At 42.7% G+C, this 19,271-nt stretch overlaps 1 protein-coding gene across 8 annotated transcripts in view; it reads right to left on the reverse strand.

Moving 5' to 3' along the window:
* LOC126272172 (uncharacterized) overlaps positions 1-19,271 on the reverse strand; it is a 483,755-nt gene that overhangs the window by 385,922 nt on the left and 78,562 nt on the right. For all 8 annotated transcript variants that reach the window (XM_049974815.1, XM_049974816.1, XM_049974814.1 and 5 more), the window contains exon 2: positions 5,029-5,096. The gene's annotated coding sequence lies outside the window, so the exon portion shown is untranslated. The remainder of the gene's footprint in view (positions 1-5,028; positions 5,097-19,271) is intronic.

Genomic DNA, 19,271 nt, shown 5'->3' on the forward strand with positions numbered 1-19,271 from the left:
CTGCCTGTTTTTACTGGCGTTCTTTGACAACGCGTCAGAGGTAGTAGCACTGAACATTCTTCATTGTGATTCCCGCATCGAAGCCACGTCGAAAGTACTGTGTGACTAACTTTCCCATTTAACTACCTACAAATTGCAATAAACATTTTTCTCCATTTTTACGATAAATAAGCAATTTTAAGATTAAACTTATCAGTCCATACGATTTTTATACATCATTTGGAGTCCGACAGGTACGACAAGTAAGAGGATGTGAGGGCAGGGAGGTGGAAATAATGAAGTTATTGTCAGAAAGAGTAAATTAATCTGACTGATCTGAAGAAACCTCCCTAAGGAAATTTACGAATATGCGTCGCCCAAAACAGAAAAATCGAGCAACACCTCATCTCATTATCAAAGGCAACGAAACATTATAAGATTATTTAATTCGTTCTTGCTTAGATATTTAGAAAGAGAGAAAAGTCATAGATTACACTCCTCGCCTTTAGAATTAGGCCTGAAAGTACAGTATGTACATAGCTTAATGAGAAATTCACAAGGTAGAAGTTATGCATAAAGACATTTTTCATCTATGGTAATCCTTACAATACTCTTTTGTAGGTTATTCTTTGGGAGACATCAATTACACGGTCCGATTGCCATCTGCAACTACATGATACTTTTGTGAAAACCGTTGGCGAGTAACAAAATCACATTCTTTCTCCGTGATTTCACAGCGCGAAAAATTTGTCAACGTTGTGTGATTACTTATGTTCGTCGAACTGTCGTCGTCAACATCGTTAGTCACTCTTCTTCACAAAGGCTTGTAATAACGGCATTTTGAAGTGGTTGCTGTCAGGGCGGTTCACTAAGCACCCTTGCTTGAAGATGACTATGTGCCCAACGTAAGTGTGAGCAACCATCGACTGCCGGGTTTGAGTCAGACGATGTTCAAATGTGTGTGAAATCTTATGGGACTCAACTGCTAAAGTCGTCAGTCCCTAAGCTTACACACTACTTAACCTAAATCATCCTAACGACAGACACACACACACACACACACACACACACACACACACACACACACACACACAGACAGAGACAGAGACAGAGACAGACACACAGACACACACACACACACACACAACCAAACCACAACCATGCCCGGGGGGGGGGGGGGGGGGGGCAGCCGCACAGTCCACGACTGCAGCGCCCGAGACCGCTCGGCTAATCCCGCGCGGCTGAGTCAGACGACGTCTATCCAAAATTTAAGATGATTCGTAGGACAGTTTAGATTTGGCAGTCATTCCACTTAGTTGGGTTGTCTTCGACAAGATTAAAGAAGTGCAGCACCATTCAGAGACTATTTTGCTTTTGGATGGAAATACGCATGACGTGATGAGCTAAATTGAACGGTGTTTACAGTGACACATTCACATCAGTGACGCAAGTTACAAATTAGTACATCAACTTTCATGGTGGCAATATCCAGAATTTTGGGTAAAGTGTATATCCGTGAAACGACAGTTCGAAAACGTATCCTTCGTCTTTGAAAAAAGAGTTGCGTCTTCAGATCGTGCATCGAAAACTGTGTGTAATACCTCTGAATCAGCTTTCTAGTGGAAAAATAAGTCAAAGGAGTACGATGCGGAAACCTTTGTTTCATAGTAGTGAGTCTGCAATACACAGCAAGACAGTTGAAACTACTGATCATTCCGGAATTCAGTTTCTGAATTTTACTGGTGGCTCACTACAGCTGCTGTTAAGTGCCAAAGAGAGACACTTTGCACTAAAATGCAGCCTCCAGAGCACCACTATTGTGAGAATTGTACCCTCTCTCACGCTTTTAAAATTTACAACCTACTACAGTTCACAATAATTCTGGAACTAAACATCGTATGGTAAGATGTTTTCTTATTTTTGCATGACGAATCCCATCGCAAACTATTGCGCACTATTTTTGACACACACACTGTACCGTGTTAGAGCACTTAGCTACTCTGAAGTGTTTGTGTACGTGTACTTTACGTTATTTCTCTAATGCTCTTCGGGCGCAAATAACTTGCATCTATAGTACCCTAAATAAATGATTTGTGAAATGCACAGTGATCTATGCAGTAGGAATGATGATGTGAGTGGGACGGCCGGCAATTCGGCAAATATCAGATGCTAAATGCCAGGCACGTCGCTAACGCACCTGCCAGAACGATGACAGGTAAGCAGTGACATCGGCAGAACGCAGTGTGACCGGCAATGGCAATGGCGTTGCGAAAAGTTACGACTGCCTCCAAGGTTGAACAATAAAGTATGATTAGCACTGGGCTTACCTGCTACTCGCCGTAACGAGCATTTTTTCCGGCATGTAACTGGATGAGATTAAATGCTTTAATACCGAGCATGTGCCTGAGCACTGTATATAAAAGCGAAAAAAGGAAAATGTAGAATCATGCACCAGTCATTAAAACTATGGGTGTGAAGAGAGAGAGAGAGAGAGAGAGAGAGAGAGAGAGAGAGAGAGAGAGAGAGAGAGAGACTGACTATGAAAATGTTGCGTAGGATGTAACTAGTTCATTGCAAATTCGTAAATCGGTCTAGCCTTTTGTTAAATAGCACAAATTCAAAAGAGGGAACCGATTCTCAGACAAGGGTTTCACTCAGAAAAAATAGGCATCTTTGTGTAAGTGATGATGTGCCGATAGTTACAGAGACCAGTACGAAAACAGGATATACAAAAAGTATTTTAACGCTCATTACCAGGCAGAAACAAGCAACTCAGTCGTAAGCTCAATTTTTAAACCCTTATAGAAACAATATCTGCCACTATGCATGCTAATGAAAAACTGTTAGTGTGCGCGATTCCAACGATAATGAAAAAGATTGGACTCCGGTCGAGACCTACAGAACACAGTCTAAGAATTTCTAAGAGCAAACTGTAAAAAGACTTACTGTTTGCTTAACCTTTGTTGACAATTAACTTCGTCACAACTAGCGAGCGGCTAAGCAGTGTCTTTGAACAGTACTTTCGATGCCAAATATCCTTTCCTGCATTAGTGTTTCGGTTTTGTCTAGAACATTTCCCCTTCAGTTCCTAAATGTCATACCAGTAGCGTTCGCTTGACAAAAAGATTTCAATAAATCAGTTCTAAGATAAAATGGCTGTAGTTACCTCTTTCTCTTAGCTGTTCTCAGCATTAACATAGCATCCCCATGTTGGGTAATGTTAGAAGACAGATCTATCATGTTGTCCCTCAAACTACTGAAAATGCTGTCGCCATCTTCAGGAACCAATTGACAGCAATCGCCGCAGATAACTATCCGATTTGGTTGTACGTAGGGTACAGCTCGGCACTTTGTTCGCCTCACGACCCTTGGTTTCATCGCTAGCTAATTGCAAATAATTAGATCGTTACAAACATACCTGATTTTATTTTATGAAACTATCTGAGCCTTTAGTCACGAAGAAGAAAAACTTGTCTCTTAAAAGAAAGTACACCATTTACTTAAAACACTAACTGAAAACTGCTATCGCGAAATAAAGAGCCATGTCAAGTTCTAGGAGGGAATTTAATTCATCTTTCCTGGCTGTAGATGGCACCATAACCGAATCACGTGGCTTGCACTTCCAATCATTGCACAACCACGTCCAATTTATTTCCTGCGATTCTCACAATAGGACGTTTGTAGTATCGTTATTTTTCCGCATCCAGCGTAGGAAAACTGAAATGGATGTGACCACGAAGACGTACACACATCAAAAAAAAAAGTTTTGCGTCGCCACGGTTCCGAGAGTTCCGGAACCTGTGCAGAAAATTGGAAGAGATGAACGTAAACACCATTTCCGCCCTTTTTATTGCTCATGAAAACCACACATTGCATGTTGTACCACAATACAGTGAGACCTTCAGAGGTGGTGGTCCAGATTGCTGTACAGACTGGTACCTGTAATACCCAGTAGCACGTCCTCTTGCATTGATGCAGGCCTGTATTTGTCGTGACATACTATCCACAAGTTCATCAAGGCACTGTTCGTCCAGATTGTTCCACTCCTGAACGGCGATTCAGCGTAGATCCCTCAGAGTGGTTGATGGGTCACGTTTTCCATGAACAGCCGTTTTCAATCTATCCCAGGCATGATCGACAGGGTTCACCTCTGGAGAAGATGATAGCCAATTTAATCGAACCATGTTGTTATCCTGAAGGAAGTCATTCACAAAATGTGCAGCCATTATAGTCTGAGGCTATTTGGGAGGCTATTATGTTAAAATATTAATCAATAACGTACATACCCAGTATTGTGTTCCAAGAAGTCCTAAATAAAAACAAAGGGCATTCCATATTTATCGTATCTTAGGTGTTATCAGACAGGCATTTATGGCCCACAGCATCTCGAGTCAATCAGTTTTGATACTACACCCTGGTCAAGCTGTAGTAGAGACGAAATAATATTCTAAATTGGAAAAATATTACACGGATAGCGAAAGTTCACACGACGGATGAACTGAGCAGCACATGCGATATTTTAACGCTGCATCGCAGAAGAATGCAAGTAGCTTTCTCAGTGATTGGTTCCACACCAGTTAATTTCGCAGAGAGGGGACACTCTTTACAGGTTTGTCTGCGAAATTATTCCGTTATCCGTCCTAAATTCCTTGACGATAAGACTTTCACAGTTTTAATAGGTTTCGCTAATTAAACTTTTCGATGTTTTCTGCACAAAGGAACGCGAGTTACCAATTGTGTCTCCGTAGACGATTAAAAGCCTCCTGGCGGTACGGGACGAGATATGTCCGACAAATTAAGACCATTAGGTTGGAGAAAACAAAACGTTAGTGATAACATTTAGAATCTACCAGAAAGTTCTGTAATGAAAGGCATGGTTGAAACATTACGCAACAGATCCGAGGTACGAACCTAGCTGGAATGAGCATATGAAGAAGATGAGAAACGCCAAAGAAGTGAAACGATTAAAACTCATATTTGTCCAGGGAAGACATTTGGTTAACACAAGCTCTTCTACTCGATTTTTTCATTATTTTTCATGCCTCTTACCGTAAAGATTTAGAGGATCAGCGTAAAGGCCTCTTCACCGCATGCTGTATCTGGCGCTGCTGCGATTCCTGCAACAAAGTAAGTTGTTACAAGAGACTGTTACTAAAAGAGGTCTTATAGTCCTAATATTCTAATTTTCCACGGAATCATGGATATATTAACAAACGTGGCACAAACTAATCACAATTGTCATTACAATTACTTTAAGTCATTCAAAAATGACTTCCACATTTGCGAGTAATAGCTGTGGCTGACCCACGTTTATGATTACCGAGGACGTAAGTAAGATTCGTATAACGAGGTTTTAGTTATCTTCGAATAATGATAAACACCTAGAAGTAGCGATACATTACTTGGCAGTAAAAAAGCATTGCATTTCGGATCAAAGTAATTTCAGCAACGGGTGGCTGTATTAGATCCTGTTACGGAGTCAATACTCGAGTAAATAACCCAACAGTCGATATTCTGTGACAGTTCCTGAAAAGATTAAAAACGAGTTTGTTTCACTGTCACTCAACTTATAACATCTAATAAGCTAATGGAATTCTCACTGCCGGGACTGTAAATTTTACAAAGGGGTGCGTGAAAGCGGGGATTCTTACAGCTATATAACTCGCTGAAAATTCATTCCGTTCCAGTTACAAGAAACCAGAAAAATGACTGAAGGCCATACAAGCCAGGATAGCAATAAGGAATAACGAATAAGCGGAGAAAACATACAACGCATGGAAGACTGTAGAAAACCGAAGCTGGCACATGAGTACCAAACTGTCGCACGACAACTGCCCAGAACACCCCCACAAAAGCTGGAATTTGTCGAATGGCCGAATTCTCAAGCAGGAAAGAACTGAGGTGATGCAAAAAGGAAGAAGGTAAAAACAAAGGGAAAAAAGAAAGAAAAATAGAAAAAGACGAACAAAAAGACGAATACAAAGAAACAGAAAAATCTAGAAGAAAGGAGACTTATTTTATCCACTTGCTTTCTGGTAATTACTGTTTCCAACACTATCTTTCTCCCTTTCTAAGCTGTACTGGTCATTTACATTGCGCATCGCAACAATTTTCTTGCTGAATTATTTTTGTGCAGACTAAGACTTCTCACGTTCACACAATCAAACTGGTAAAAATTACACGGAATCCTGTCATCGCTTTACTTAACCGTGTTCACACTTTACCCCTCTCCAGTCTGTTAAATTTAGCGGTATGTTTACGTCGTTTAATCCTACGATAAAACTAAACTATCCTAAAAGAAGTAGCTATATTCTGTTTATATAAAACAGTACGTAACCTCTAAATTTTGTTTCTATATCTTGAAATTATGTTTTTATATAAAAACTGACTGTACCACTAATCTGTGAAAGGCAGTTTGTAGTTAATTATGGCCTTTAAGCCTAAAATCGATTTGGAAACAAATAGTTGCACAGCATCAAGAAATTTGTTATTGCGATAATGATCATCATCATCGTCGTCTGTTAAGCACCAACCAAAGTAAGCGATGTTACTTTCTTGGGGCTCAAAGTCGAAAAGGTCCACTCAGAATTTTTGACTCCCGAGTTAAAACTGCTTTCCAGAAGTATACTTACCACTATTTTACTCTTCCTTTTGACTAATAGTAGTGAATTTTAACTTTTTTCAAGGATCATCTAAGACATTAAAACTACATAGTTACGAGAAGTAACAAATCGACAATTTTTCCATGCATGGTAATATCACAGAACGGTTTAAAAAAAAGTAGGGAATTATTGTGAGTACAACGCGCAGGCAGACGCTACTTGTCAATCCCTTAGAGAACCATACGATCGAGATTTTTTTTCTTTATCTTCCACTTTAAGAGTTCTGGCTACCATTCCTGTTCATGTCTTTACAGTGTAATATTCTGCACGCTCAAGACATCTCCTAAACGGCGAAAGCGGTTTTAGTGGAAGACTTTGATTACTGCTGCAGTGACAGCCGTTGGAGGCTGCATCTGCAGTAGCAGATACAGCTCTTTGCTTAGCCATGCATCAGCACAAAACTATCCATGGTGACATCACACGGAGTGTAAACACGATATGGATGAAATGCGCATTTGGGGCACAGGTAACAACACATACTGGGGACCGTGTGACACTGAGGCCATCCATGTCTCGTGTCCCCACTAGAGTGTTCAGAAAGTGACGCTACGTCCCTTCCTTGCGACAGAAGGTGAATTGTCACGTTTACACACTGCATAACTTAATCCACAAAATTTTGGGAATTCAGTCTTCACCAAACTTCGCACTTCACCTAATATTTCGACTGCAAACAGTTTAGCAATTTTCGGTATGAGAGAGCCGTGGTCCCATCCATCTTATATCTAATAATAAGTAAAAGGCATATTTATTCGGATAGGGACCATTTAGGAACAGTTTATTTTGTTACTTTCTAGTGAGTTGCAGCAACCCGTTGCGAGTATAATTTTTGAAATAGAATAATTATAGAGCTACTATGCATCTGATTCACATAAACCAACTTCTTAGACACAAATTTAATTTAAGTTTCTATTAATATTAGTTAGAGAACAAGAAACGTATTAAAGTTTTATGGGTGGATAAACGTTGTGGACCGATACGCTGTATGAAGCCATGTTCTGTTCAGCTGAATTGTATACTGTATCCCTACAATGCCGTATAAAAGGCGTATCAGAACGCACAAATAAAGGACGTTGTGTGAAATATAGTCAACAGGGAAACAGCACCTATGTCTCTGAGAGCTAACTATTACCAGCGCCGGATTCCACATTTCGACACGTCTGAAACCATAATCATGATTTAATCAATCGCTAGTTAAACGCATTTCAGTGGCTTCCTAGAAAAAAAAATTGAATTTCCCGTTGTCCGTAATGTGATCTGACTGAATACTGCGTCAGCCAAGGCGAGATTTATCAGGTTGTAGCAGACGGGTACGGCGTCGATGTTTCGCTGGAAGTTCTTAAACAGCAGGTAAAATGCATCCGAAATATGACAGTCGACGCTGACAGGGACTGCCTTCCATATAATCACGACATTTTCACAGAGCCGACGAACGTGGCTATCTACAGTGTTGGCAGAAAAATAACCCGGACTTCATGTGTGGAGAGGATAGGAGACAGATTCCCTACAAACGATAGGAATGCCGTTAACTTTAACCTCTCCTCTTCAGCTTCTTGAGATGGGACACTCACCTATGGTTTGAATGTATTGCAAAAACTTTCGGATCTTCCATGGTCGATACCCATTACCTTTAGTAGTATCTGTAGAGTGTCCTTATCAGCATTGGTATGTGCACCGTGTGGAAGTGTATAGAGGACACCACTGGTCTGCTCAATATGATTGTCGATGTCCGCTCCCACCGAAAGACACCGAATCACTGAATGCCTCCGGTTCTGAAGTTAACCAAGACATCCATGGAAGGGAGACACTTTTTTTCAGCTCTATGGAAAATTGGATGCTCTTACGAATGGAGGTCGGATGGTCCAAGAATTGCTGAATTTTCTCCTCGTCATGAGGTCACACTACAAAAAGTGTCATCCAGATACCCCCCAAGAGATGACGGGCTTCAAAATTAGACGGCCCAATGTCTCCTCCTCCGAATCTTCCATTAAAAAAACACTGCTGGGTAATTCCCAAGGCAACCATGCCCATTTGTTCATAAAAGTCCTCATCAAATAAAAAAAAAGTTGGAGACTACATTCTGAAAGAAGGTTACAATCTGTCTGTCGAATGGATCGCAGTTAAGAATAAGGACTCTGCAAATACAGACATAATGGCTTATGGGATAACAGCAATCAGTGATTTTATAATGTTACTTAAAAACCGTCTCGATTGCAAATTTTTTAATCATATGACCGGTTTCGGTTCATTCAGATCAGAAGATGGTTCTGAATGAACCGAAACCGGTCATATGAATAAAAAATTTGCAATCAATACGGTTTTTAAGTAACATAATAAGGAATCTGCGGATAGAATTTTGCTGAATAAAGGCAACGATACAAGCATCTAGCAAAACTGAGTAGCTAAGCATCGGCCTTAAGCCTGCTGATAAAAATGCGTATTCGGGATGTGTTGAGAACACTTTCTACCCACAAATCTCATGAGCGAGGCTAATTTCTTAGTCAACTAATATTCCGCAGACTCACTATCACTTATAGAAAGCAGAGGTACGTCCTTCTTGTGGACCTTAGGAAGCCCATGTAATCTCGACAGATCTGCGCCTTGGGCTTTTAGTTTGCTCGCAGCTGCTTTAGGCAAGGACACATTCAAGGGATTTACCCTTTTTCGAACCACTTAAGTTTCTTAAGATTCTTATTGACTCTTGGCGGTAAAATTCTAAGATGTAGCACATGTTCGACATTTCCACAGACTTACTTAACACAGCAGCATTATTTTTATCGGCAGGAGGAAGAACCGATTCCACATCCGAGGGCAATTTTCAAAGTGCTGTCCTCTCTGCATCGTTAGTATTACTTCATTATGATTGACACTTTACAATTACTCAACAAGTTTCGTAACTTATTTTGTCAACTGAAACAATGAAAAAGCACTGCATAACTTGTCCCATTGATTACAGTTTGTATCGGCACAGTTTTTGGAGTGGACGCTAAGTTTACTCCCACAGACCACATATCATCGCCGAACTATTTACCCGTAAAATTAGTAACAAAATGTCTGGTAACTATTGGTTGTTGAGAGGAAGTCACAATACGGTCAAACACTCCAATCTGTAGAGTTGTGGATCTCCCATTCACCCAAAAGGATGAAAGGAAGATCTGAGGTGGGGGGTGGGTGGGAGGAAGAGGAAAAACAAAATGGATGGGCCAAAAAGGATGAGCGGGTGGGGAAAGAGATGCCGCCTATCATGATGGTAGGCGGTGGCGGTGAATGCAGCTGGTGTTTTAACTCTACGAACGTCAACTTTGAGAAATTGACGTGCGTGAAATTACAATACCGGCTCCATTCACCGCTACCGCCAACCTTTGTGGTATGAGCATCTGAGGATGGTCAAAAATTACAGAAACTGGTTATCACAAAATAAATGTTTTTGCAGTGGAGACTATTTTCGTCAATTTTTTAAGTACAAAAAGTACGTTTGGCTGAGCATTGTCACATACGTCCATCTTCATCGCGTTCTTGGAAGGCACAATGAACAGTGAACGTTCAGTCCGGAACCGCGCGACTGCTACGGTCGCAGGTTCGAATCCTGCCTCGGGCATGAATGTGTGTAATGTTCTTAGGTTTGTTAGGTTTAAGTAGTTCTAAGGGACTGATGACCTCAGATGTTAAATCCCATAGTGCTCAGAGCCATTTGAACCATTTGAGCAGTGAACGCTACATTCAGTGGAACAATTTTGTACATAAATCATAAACCCAGATAATTATCTCCTGTGATACAGGAGCAGTCTGTAAATATTGCAACTAAAGACCAGCTATCGCAGATGCCTACGAGCAAACACTACTATGACCTTGTATCAACGCTTCCATGAACAAGTGTTTTGGAAGGGTTGTGCCCCAATCGTCTCTTAATAGATCCCCGCTTGCAATTTTCGTTGTAAGAATATCTTAAAACTGCTGTTTAACAAACTCAGTCTCATACAATGGCACTGAAGTGCGTTGCTGCACTAGCTAAACGGACATTAAACATGAGACTCCTTTAATGGAGACCATTTAATTTCTTCCATTTACTAGCTGCGCTCAGATCTCACGAACCCCTGATTTCGAAGAGCTACAGCATACTACTCGGTGGCTACTCTAAAGTCACTCCTGTGGAAGTGTTTACCTCTACGTTTCCGTTTTATAAATAAAATCTAGGTCAAGGCCATTGAATCGTTAAAACACTTGAAAATAAGGAAATTTTATTTGCACGCACTAGCCCGCCATCTCATTTTTTTAGTGATCTACGAGGGAATGAATGCAATCGTTTACCAAATAATTTTTTTTGCGAGGAAGGAACAAAGTGATCAGTTTACGTGCCTACGATGTCTGACTCCTGGTGTAGACCGCGCGCACGCGCTTGTGTGTGTGTGTGTGTGTGTGTGTGTGTGAGAGAGAGAGAGAGAGAGAGAGAGAGAGAGAGAGAGAGAGAGAGAGAGGAGAGAGAGAGAGAGAGAGAGAGAGAGGAGGGGGGGAGGCGCGCATTTCCCCACTCCACGCACGATATTAATCTTCTCTCGAGAATGTGACGATAAACTAACAAGTTTTACAATGTAAAATTTGCAAAAAATCTCTCTCTCTCTCTCTCTCTCTCTCTCTCTCTCTCTCTCTCTCTCTCTCTCTCACACACACACACACACACACACACACACACACACACACACACACACACACACACATATATAATAAAATGTTTTTTGCAAATTTGCGAGACTTGTCAAGTTGATTAATCGGATTTCTGCTGGTTATTCGCGTCTTTCCTGCACGATATTTCGATGTACCGGCGGAATCACTATTAATCAACGTGACAACGCCTCGCCGGAAAAGCTTGAAGAATTACATGTGCGAGACCAGATCGAAAAATTCATGTTTTGAGACTGCTTTTTGGAACAAAGTGGCGTAACTATGTACCACTGCACGTTTCTGAACGGACTAGGCCAACTGACATTCTCGGTGAAAACTGTTATGCCGTATGAAATGGTACACACTTCTTTCATCACGTTGTTAACTGTCACATCTCGAAACATCGAGAACCCTGTATCAACGAAGTGGTGCGACCAAGATTCACAGTCTTGAACATAATTAGCCATCAGTCCCAGTAATTCACAAAATGTTGGCCGCGAAGAGCAGTGTTTTTATGAACGTCAATCAAGTTTGCTAGCGATCGCATAAGGGGCAGGAAACATATGCGTGCAGGAAAAGGACTTTAATCCAGTCTACTTTGGGTGGAAGACTTCTCGAATTTCATTGTTTGCATTATGAATACGAGTGTGTCTGGGCAGGATAAAACACTGGCGGAAGCGCTTAAGCGAGAGAGAGAGAGAGAGAGAGAGAGAGAGAGAGAGAGAGAGAGAGAGAGAGAATGTGGTAGCTTTTCCACGTTGGTTAGAGGAGGATAATGTGTTCTATGACAAGGAAATAGAGGAAACTAAACATACATCCTGCATCTACGAACACACACGTATCGTCGATACTTGTAGACACGTATGCAATGACCTTATTCTCCTTGTCCGCAACAGTATTTATATTTACTAAGATAAGATAGATAGTTCGCTACAGCTTTCATTCTCTTGCCGAAGACTGAAAAAATGTGCATGAAGTGTAACATCCTCGATCATAGAATCTGATTGTGGCCTGAAGGCATGCTCTTATGCCACTTGCCTAATACCTAGTCATAACGGCTTTCCTTCTCAAGTACACTGCTTGGCAAAAGAAGTGTGGCACTCAGAAGGGGGGGGGGGGGGGGGGGGGGGTTGGAGAGGAAACTTCATGGTCAGAGAGTATTTTATGTTACTTCAGTGACCCAGGTAAACTTGGCGGTGTGAGCCTACTTGTCAATATGACGTTACACCCCCTCTGGCCTGTAAGCGTGCACTGATTCTGTTGGGAAGAGTGTTATAAATCAATCGTATCCGCAAGCTGGCCACAAATGTTATAACTAGTCCTTGATAACCTGGATACCAACAATGGGACATAGTTTACGTCTGAGTTGGTACCACCCATGTTCTACTGGGTACAGATCAGTGACCTTGATGGCTGTGGGAGTACATAGAGACAAGTGCCACGTGTGGATGAGAACTTCTTGTTGCAAAAGGACACCTGAGACAGTCCCACGAGAGCTAACACTTGAAGACGCAAGATGTCCTTGAAATTCCGTTTTGTCGTCAGAGCTTCCTCGATCACTACTGGCGATAACCTGAAAGTCATACCGGATGGCTTCCCACACAATGATGCCTGGAGTAGACAAGTGTCCCTCGACAAAATAGTGGGAGAATTGTACCAATCCACATTTCGCCGCCATGCTCACCGACGGTGGTCATCCGGGGTAGAGCGAAACTGATTCATCACTGAACACAATGCGACGCGCCAGGTATCAACAGTCCGTGCCCCCCGGGCACGGCACCTCAGCAAACACAGCCGCTCCTCGTACGGTAACGGCAGCCTACGCAACGGAGAGTAATCCCTAGTTTGGCTGCTGCTAGTCTGACCAGTGGTGCCGAACAGCAGAGTATGTTACTGGCCTTCCATTACTTGTTCTAGGGTGGCAGGCGCAGATGTGAAGCGGTAACGTCCCTTGTGGTGGTCAGACGTGATCGACGAGATGCCTGCCCTCACGTTCCCATGCAGTCCAACATCGCACCACCACATCATCAGACAGTAATGTCCCAGAAGTGTGGACATTGTACGATTCGACCAGCCAGCCATTTGGCAAGCCAAATAGAGAGATCTGCAAAGAGGTCTTTTCAAACTTTTGTCAGGTGCTTATAACGCTGTCTCACACGTGTACACGGCGTCTTCGCGTCCTTCACGGTGATCACTATCTCTGACGCTTTTCACGCGCCCTTATGTACCCTATCAGCCAAGCTAACAACACTAATGCACTCTCGTTGTCATTCTTCTTGTCACAGAAAATTGCAACTTTTGTCGTTTACATACCCGCCGATGGCATGTGTATGTGTATGAAGATACGCTGACATCCGCCCTTTTATTCTCGATCATTCACTTTTGTCGGGCAATGTCCTGGAAATTGAAATAGGAACACCGTGAATTCATTGTCCCAGGAAGGGGAAACTTTATTGACACATTCCTGGGGTCAGATACATCACATGATCACACTGACAGAACCACAGGCACATAGACACAGGCAACAGAGCATGCACAATGTCGGCACTAGTACAGTGTATATCCACCTTTCGCAGCAATGCAGGCTGCTCTTCTCCCATGGAGACGATCGTAGAGATGCTGGATGTAGTCCTGTGGAACGGCTTGCCATGCCATTTCCACCTGGCGCCTCAGTTGGACCAGCGTTCGTGCTGGACGTGCAGACCGCGTGAGACGACGCTTCATTCAGTGTCCCCTCGACGATCACCAGAGGTGTACGGCCAGTGTAGGAGATCGCTCCCCACACCATGATGCCGGGTGTTGGCCCTGTGTGCCTCGGTCGTATGCAGTCCTGATTGTGGCGCTCACCTGCACGGCGCCAAACACGCATACGACCATCATTGGCACCAAGGCAGAAGCGACTCTCATCGCTGAAGACGACACGTCTCCATTCGTCCCTCCATTCACGCCTGTCGCGACACCACTGGAGGCGGGCTGCACGATGTTGGGGCGTGAGCGGAAGAAGGCCTAACGGTGTGCGGGACCTTAGCCCAGCTTCATGGAGACGGTTGCGAATGGTCCTCGCCGATACCCCAGGAGCAACAGTGTCCCTAATTTGCTGGGAAGTGGCGGTGCGGTCCCCTACGGCACTGCGTAGGATCCTATGGTCTTGGCGTGCATCCGTGCATCGCTGCGGTCCGGTCCCAGGTCGACGGGCACGTGCACCTTCTGCCGACCACTGGCGACAACATCGATGTACTGTGGAGACCTCACGCCCCACGTGTTGAGCAATTCGGCGGTACGTCCACCCGGCCTCCCGCATGCCCACTATACGCCCTCGCTCAAAGTCCGTCAACTGCACATACGGTTCACGTCCACGATGTCGCGGCATGCTACCAGTGTTAAAGACTGCGATGGAGCTCCGTATGCCACCGCAAACTGGCTGACACTGACGGCGGCGGTGCACAAATGCTGCGCAGCTAGCGCCATTCGACGGCCAACACCGCGGTTCCTGGTGTGTCCGCTGTGCCGTGCGTGTGATCATTGCTTGTACAGCCCTCTCGCAGTGTCCGGAGCAAGTATGGTGGGTCTGACACACCGGTGTCAATGTGTTCTTTTTTCCATTTCCAGGAGTGTATATCTGCAACGGAACGAATTCAATGATTCTACGAGTTTTCGGAAAATATTAGGTTACGAGCCTGATATGTATTACATTTTTTGTTTTGTAGCATTCTAATGATGCCAATTGCACCATGGCATTTGATCTCTGTTTTTAGGGACAGGAAACGTGGTGATTTCACTGTTTCACAGCAGCTGCTTAGTGGCTCGCATCACGTACGCTGAAGTTGGTCGAAATAGTTGGATCGCGGGGTTTGGTTTGTATATTAATCATGTCAAGGAAGTTTAACATAAAAATTGCGTCTCAGTCTGACTAAAAAGATTCCACGGTTTTGAAGTTTGTCAGTGAGACTCTTCAAGCGAAAATAATCCCCTAGGTAAAGTTCCGCTTCTTGCGAGAAACAGCCGTTTGAAGTTTGAAAGTTTAAAAGATCATACCTGTAGGTAAACGCGCAGGTAACTGTCCAAACCGACGCCGTTCTTTTCTGCACTTAGCTTTAACAGCGGTGTCTCTGCGAATCGACTTTGATGTAGCCATAATGACGACGCTCCTCGTCTGTAGAACGCGTTTATGAGAGGCACTGTGCACTAACACTTTTTAAAAGAACTGGCACAAATAAAAGGAAACTGACGTAACGAAAAAACAGAAGACAGCACATCTCTAATTTTACACAAAACGTCTATTCAAAGCAGTTTTTTTTTACGCGGGCCTTAACACACTAAGAAAACGCAGTTTTCGTGGAATGCTTTCACTTGCTAAAATAGAAAGCCCACTGCATCTAACAATTTTATATCTGGTATGTGTGTCAAAGTCTGACGAAGAAATGAATCGCACAAAAACTGGAACAGCACTGTGCCACATTTATTACACTTCACTAGAAAATGGAAAAACAGGGCATAAAAAAGCTGTGGGTCAGTCAACCTCATGCCGATAATGAAGGTATTTAATCAAATTATCCCTGCACAGAACAGAGGTAAGATTTTAATCCGAGATAGAAACAAGCTACCACTTTTGAACAGGACGCAGCACAATGGAAAAAAATGGCAAGAGGATAACAGCAGCGTTCGAGATTTGGGGTTACAAAAAGTGTGGTAGAAAGATACGAAATGAGTACGTTATCTACAAAATCGGCGAGGAAAGATATGAGGGTACCACTAAGTAGAAAGCACGGAATGATAGGCCTTGTGTTTGTAATAGTGCTCTCGCTGTTCATCGCTTACGGCTGCCATATTTTCATGAAATGAACTCAAGGTGGGAATGTAAAAAGTGAATTTTAAGTGACTTTCTACATCTCTTATTTTTGTAGCTGTCTAACAGATCATTCGCAACTGAAACATTCGCAACTGAAATATATTTACCAAATCTTCTGTTGCCCACGTAGTCCTTCCCAACTTCTTTGAAAGAGAACCAAGCAGCTTATTCGTTATTTTTGAGTTTACTATCAAAGGCTGGCTCGTTCATGAATTTTCTTATCTGTAGTCCAACAAATACATCTTTCAGATTTGCTTCAATCAATTTAGGAAACTTTCCATTCAAATGATTGAAAGCCAGCACGCCTTTATCCGTAGATTGTGCCAAGTTTTTCGTAAGGCCCAACGTAAAATGAAGAGGAAACAAAATGAATCTATCAGGTTCAAGCAATGGAGTGTGTTTCATATTGTCTTTTAGATACGTATGGTTTTCTCATAGACCATACTGGTTCTTGGTGCCACAACTGTCTCAAGGGCACAATGAACACCAGTATTTTGTGAACCCACCCTGTAAACCAGTGGTTTGCAAGTTACAGACAGAAACAGACAACCCTTCATCTTAGACTGCACGCGAATGCGCTAAAGATATTTTACATATACATACTTCATGTCTAGTTATGTCTCAATGCCCTGCAGTATTTGAAAGGCACAAATAATAACCTGAAAATAGTCTTTGGGCTCGTATCACAGAACAACGAATAAAATGGTCCCATGTTTTCCTTTCAACCATTTCGTTAAAGCAGCACTGCAGATTTTGCAGGCAATATGATATGCATTTTTTTTTTCTTTATGAGCAGAAGGACAATTGGAATACAGCTTATATGCAACCTCAAGTAAACCAGTTTTTTTTTCTAGATGTTTGGGGTGACTTCCCCTCACACACAGCAATACAGTGGTCAGGGCGGTTTTTAACAACGACATTTGCTGAATACAGAAAATCAATAAAGGCTTTTAAAAACTCAAAACTTTAACGTGCTACACCATTTTGAAAGGTAGATCGGATTCTACACACCAAAATACTTTCTAATTGATTATCACCTTCCAGATGCAAAACGGCTGTTTAGTAGTGTAACTAAGGATGTTGTTTGTAATTGGTAGTCCGAGATGAAGAGGTTGGCACAAGAGAGGAGGTCGAGATTAGCATCATCAAACGACTAAGGAAACACAAAAAAACACCATTTGCAAGTGGTGAACGAGATCATAAAACAGAACAGTGAGTGTTGACTTCTGCTCTGACAGATTCATAAACTAAGAGCTTCAGAGTGTGTCGAAGCAAAATATATACACACACACCACGTGAGAAACAAGTAATTGATTCAACCTATGCTGGTATCTCGATGAGCTGAAACACATTAAATGCAACATTATGACCACTGCACATTAAATGCAATCTGGTGCCGTTGTGGACACGTGCTGCGGTAAGAAAAGTGAGCCCATGCAGAGTGATTTTGGTGAATGGCGACAAACTGCAGGAACTGAACCCGGAGAGGATGAGCAGAAAAAATGTTCACATCGGTCTGCGTGCGACAGCAGTCCTGTCTAATCTGTTAGAAAACGCAGCGCGTAAAAACTGCATCCTTCCGGGGCTCATACCTCGGGCTCTATCGGCGATAGAAAGGTGAGGTCAAGTGTTTTGGATAGTGCTTGGGCTAGGGACCATCTTTATACCAAACAGAAGGATCATCACTGTTACAGTACAGGGTCAAAGAATGAATGTTACACACATCCTCCAGCTCTGGAAAATGGAGCAAACCAGTTGGTTATTTTTGCATTTGATGTAGTGTGGTGTACGGTTGACCTTAAAGGGATTATGAAGGCCCGGTAAGTTCATGGGCGGTTCCTTAGAAAACCCCAACGGCTTATTGCAATTTTTTCGTACCAAATTCTGGCCGCGGATTCCAAGAAGGCTCTGCAAAGCAAAGGGCCGAAATCTTTACGATATACTCCTAAGATCCTGAGCTCTAACACCCTTGAAAACTTTCTTGATATCTTTATCCGTTTCCGCGTTATCCCACTTGCACACGTAAAATCCGCCTGAGGAGAAAACGTAGTTTATAAAGTGACGGAGAAATATGCTGAAGGGTTTTGAGAATCCCATGCTTTAGTATGGAAGCAAACGAAAAATTTGTGTGCATTTAAAATCCGGTCTGAGGTGTAAAACTAGTTTTGCATCACATCAATTTCAATTAAGTAAACTATCAAAATTTTGCTGGCTAGTAAGTCCTTTTCATACGGGTGCCATGCCCTGCTGCAGCAGCGAAAAGAATGGAACCAACGGAAAAGGCTTATATCAGAGCACAAAAATGACTAATATGTCCTGTGGGACACCAGACGTCTCATTCTACCTTCCTCAGCACCTTTCAATTTTCACAAAAATTTTGATAGCCAACATACTCGCGCTTTTTTGTGCTGAAAGAGAAGTAGACACTGGCAGTGGCAAAAGGCGGAAAAGTAATAAATACTGGAAGATAGTAGACTGTGGTTGTCGTATATACAGAGCGAAGGAGACAATGGCAGTGCGACAGTAAGAAAAGCAAATTATAGTAGTAGTGAAAAAGAGATGACAATGACAATAGTGCCGGCAAAAGAGTGCAGAGGAACAAGGAGGAGAAATTAAAGGCGGGCGAGAGCCAGTGATGAGAGAGACAGTATGATAAAGCAATGACAACGAGGGAGGGAGGGAGGGAGGGAATAAATGATATAATAAGACATAGCAAGAGGGGGAGAGGGTGACGAGGAGAGTAGACAGTAGTAGTAGTAGTAGTAGTAGTAGTAGTAGTAGTACTACAGTACGAAGGAAACTGTCGATGAGCCACACAGAGATAATGACAATGAGTTGGGCTGAATGGGTTATAAAGAACGGGCAAGTGGGAATGGGTGGGTATTGAGTGACTTACAGCTATGAGAGAGTTACAATTAAGGGAGCTTGTGGAGTGAGAGGTGAGTTGCATGATAAAGAGTGCGAATATGTAAGCTTGCCAAAATTTTCGGGAACGTTTTTAAACATACTGTGTAAGGCAAAATGATTTCCAGCAATGTTTAGAGTCCATGAGCGAACACGACGCAGCAGCTACTGACGCAGACGTTCAGAAGTGTCATGCTTCATAGGCAGCACGAATGAGCTGT

The sequence above is a fragment of the Schistocerca gregaria genome, chromosome 5 (genome assembly GCF_023897955.1).
Source record: "Schistocerca gregaria isolate iqSchGreg1 chromosome 5, iqSchGreg1.2, whole genome shotgun sequence".
Taxonomy (NCBI): domain Eukaryota; kingdom Metazoa; phylum Arthropoda; class Insecta; order Orthoptera; family Acrididae; genus Schistocerca; species Schistocerca gregaria.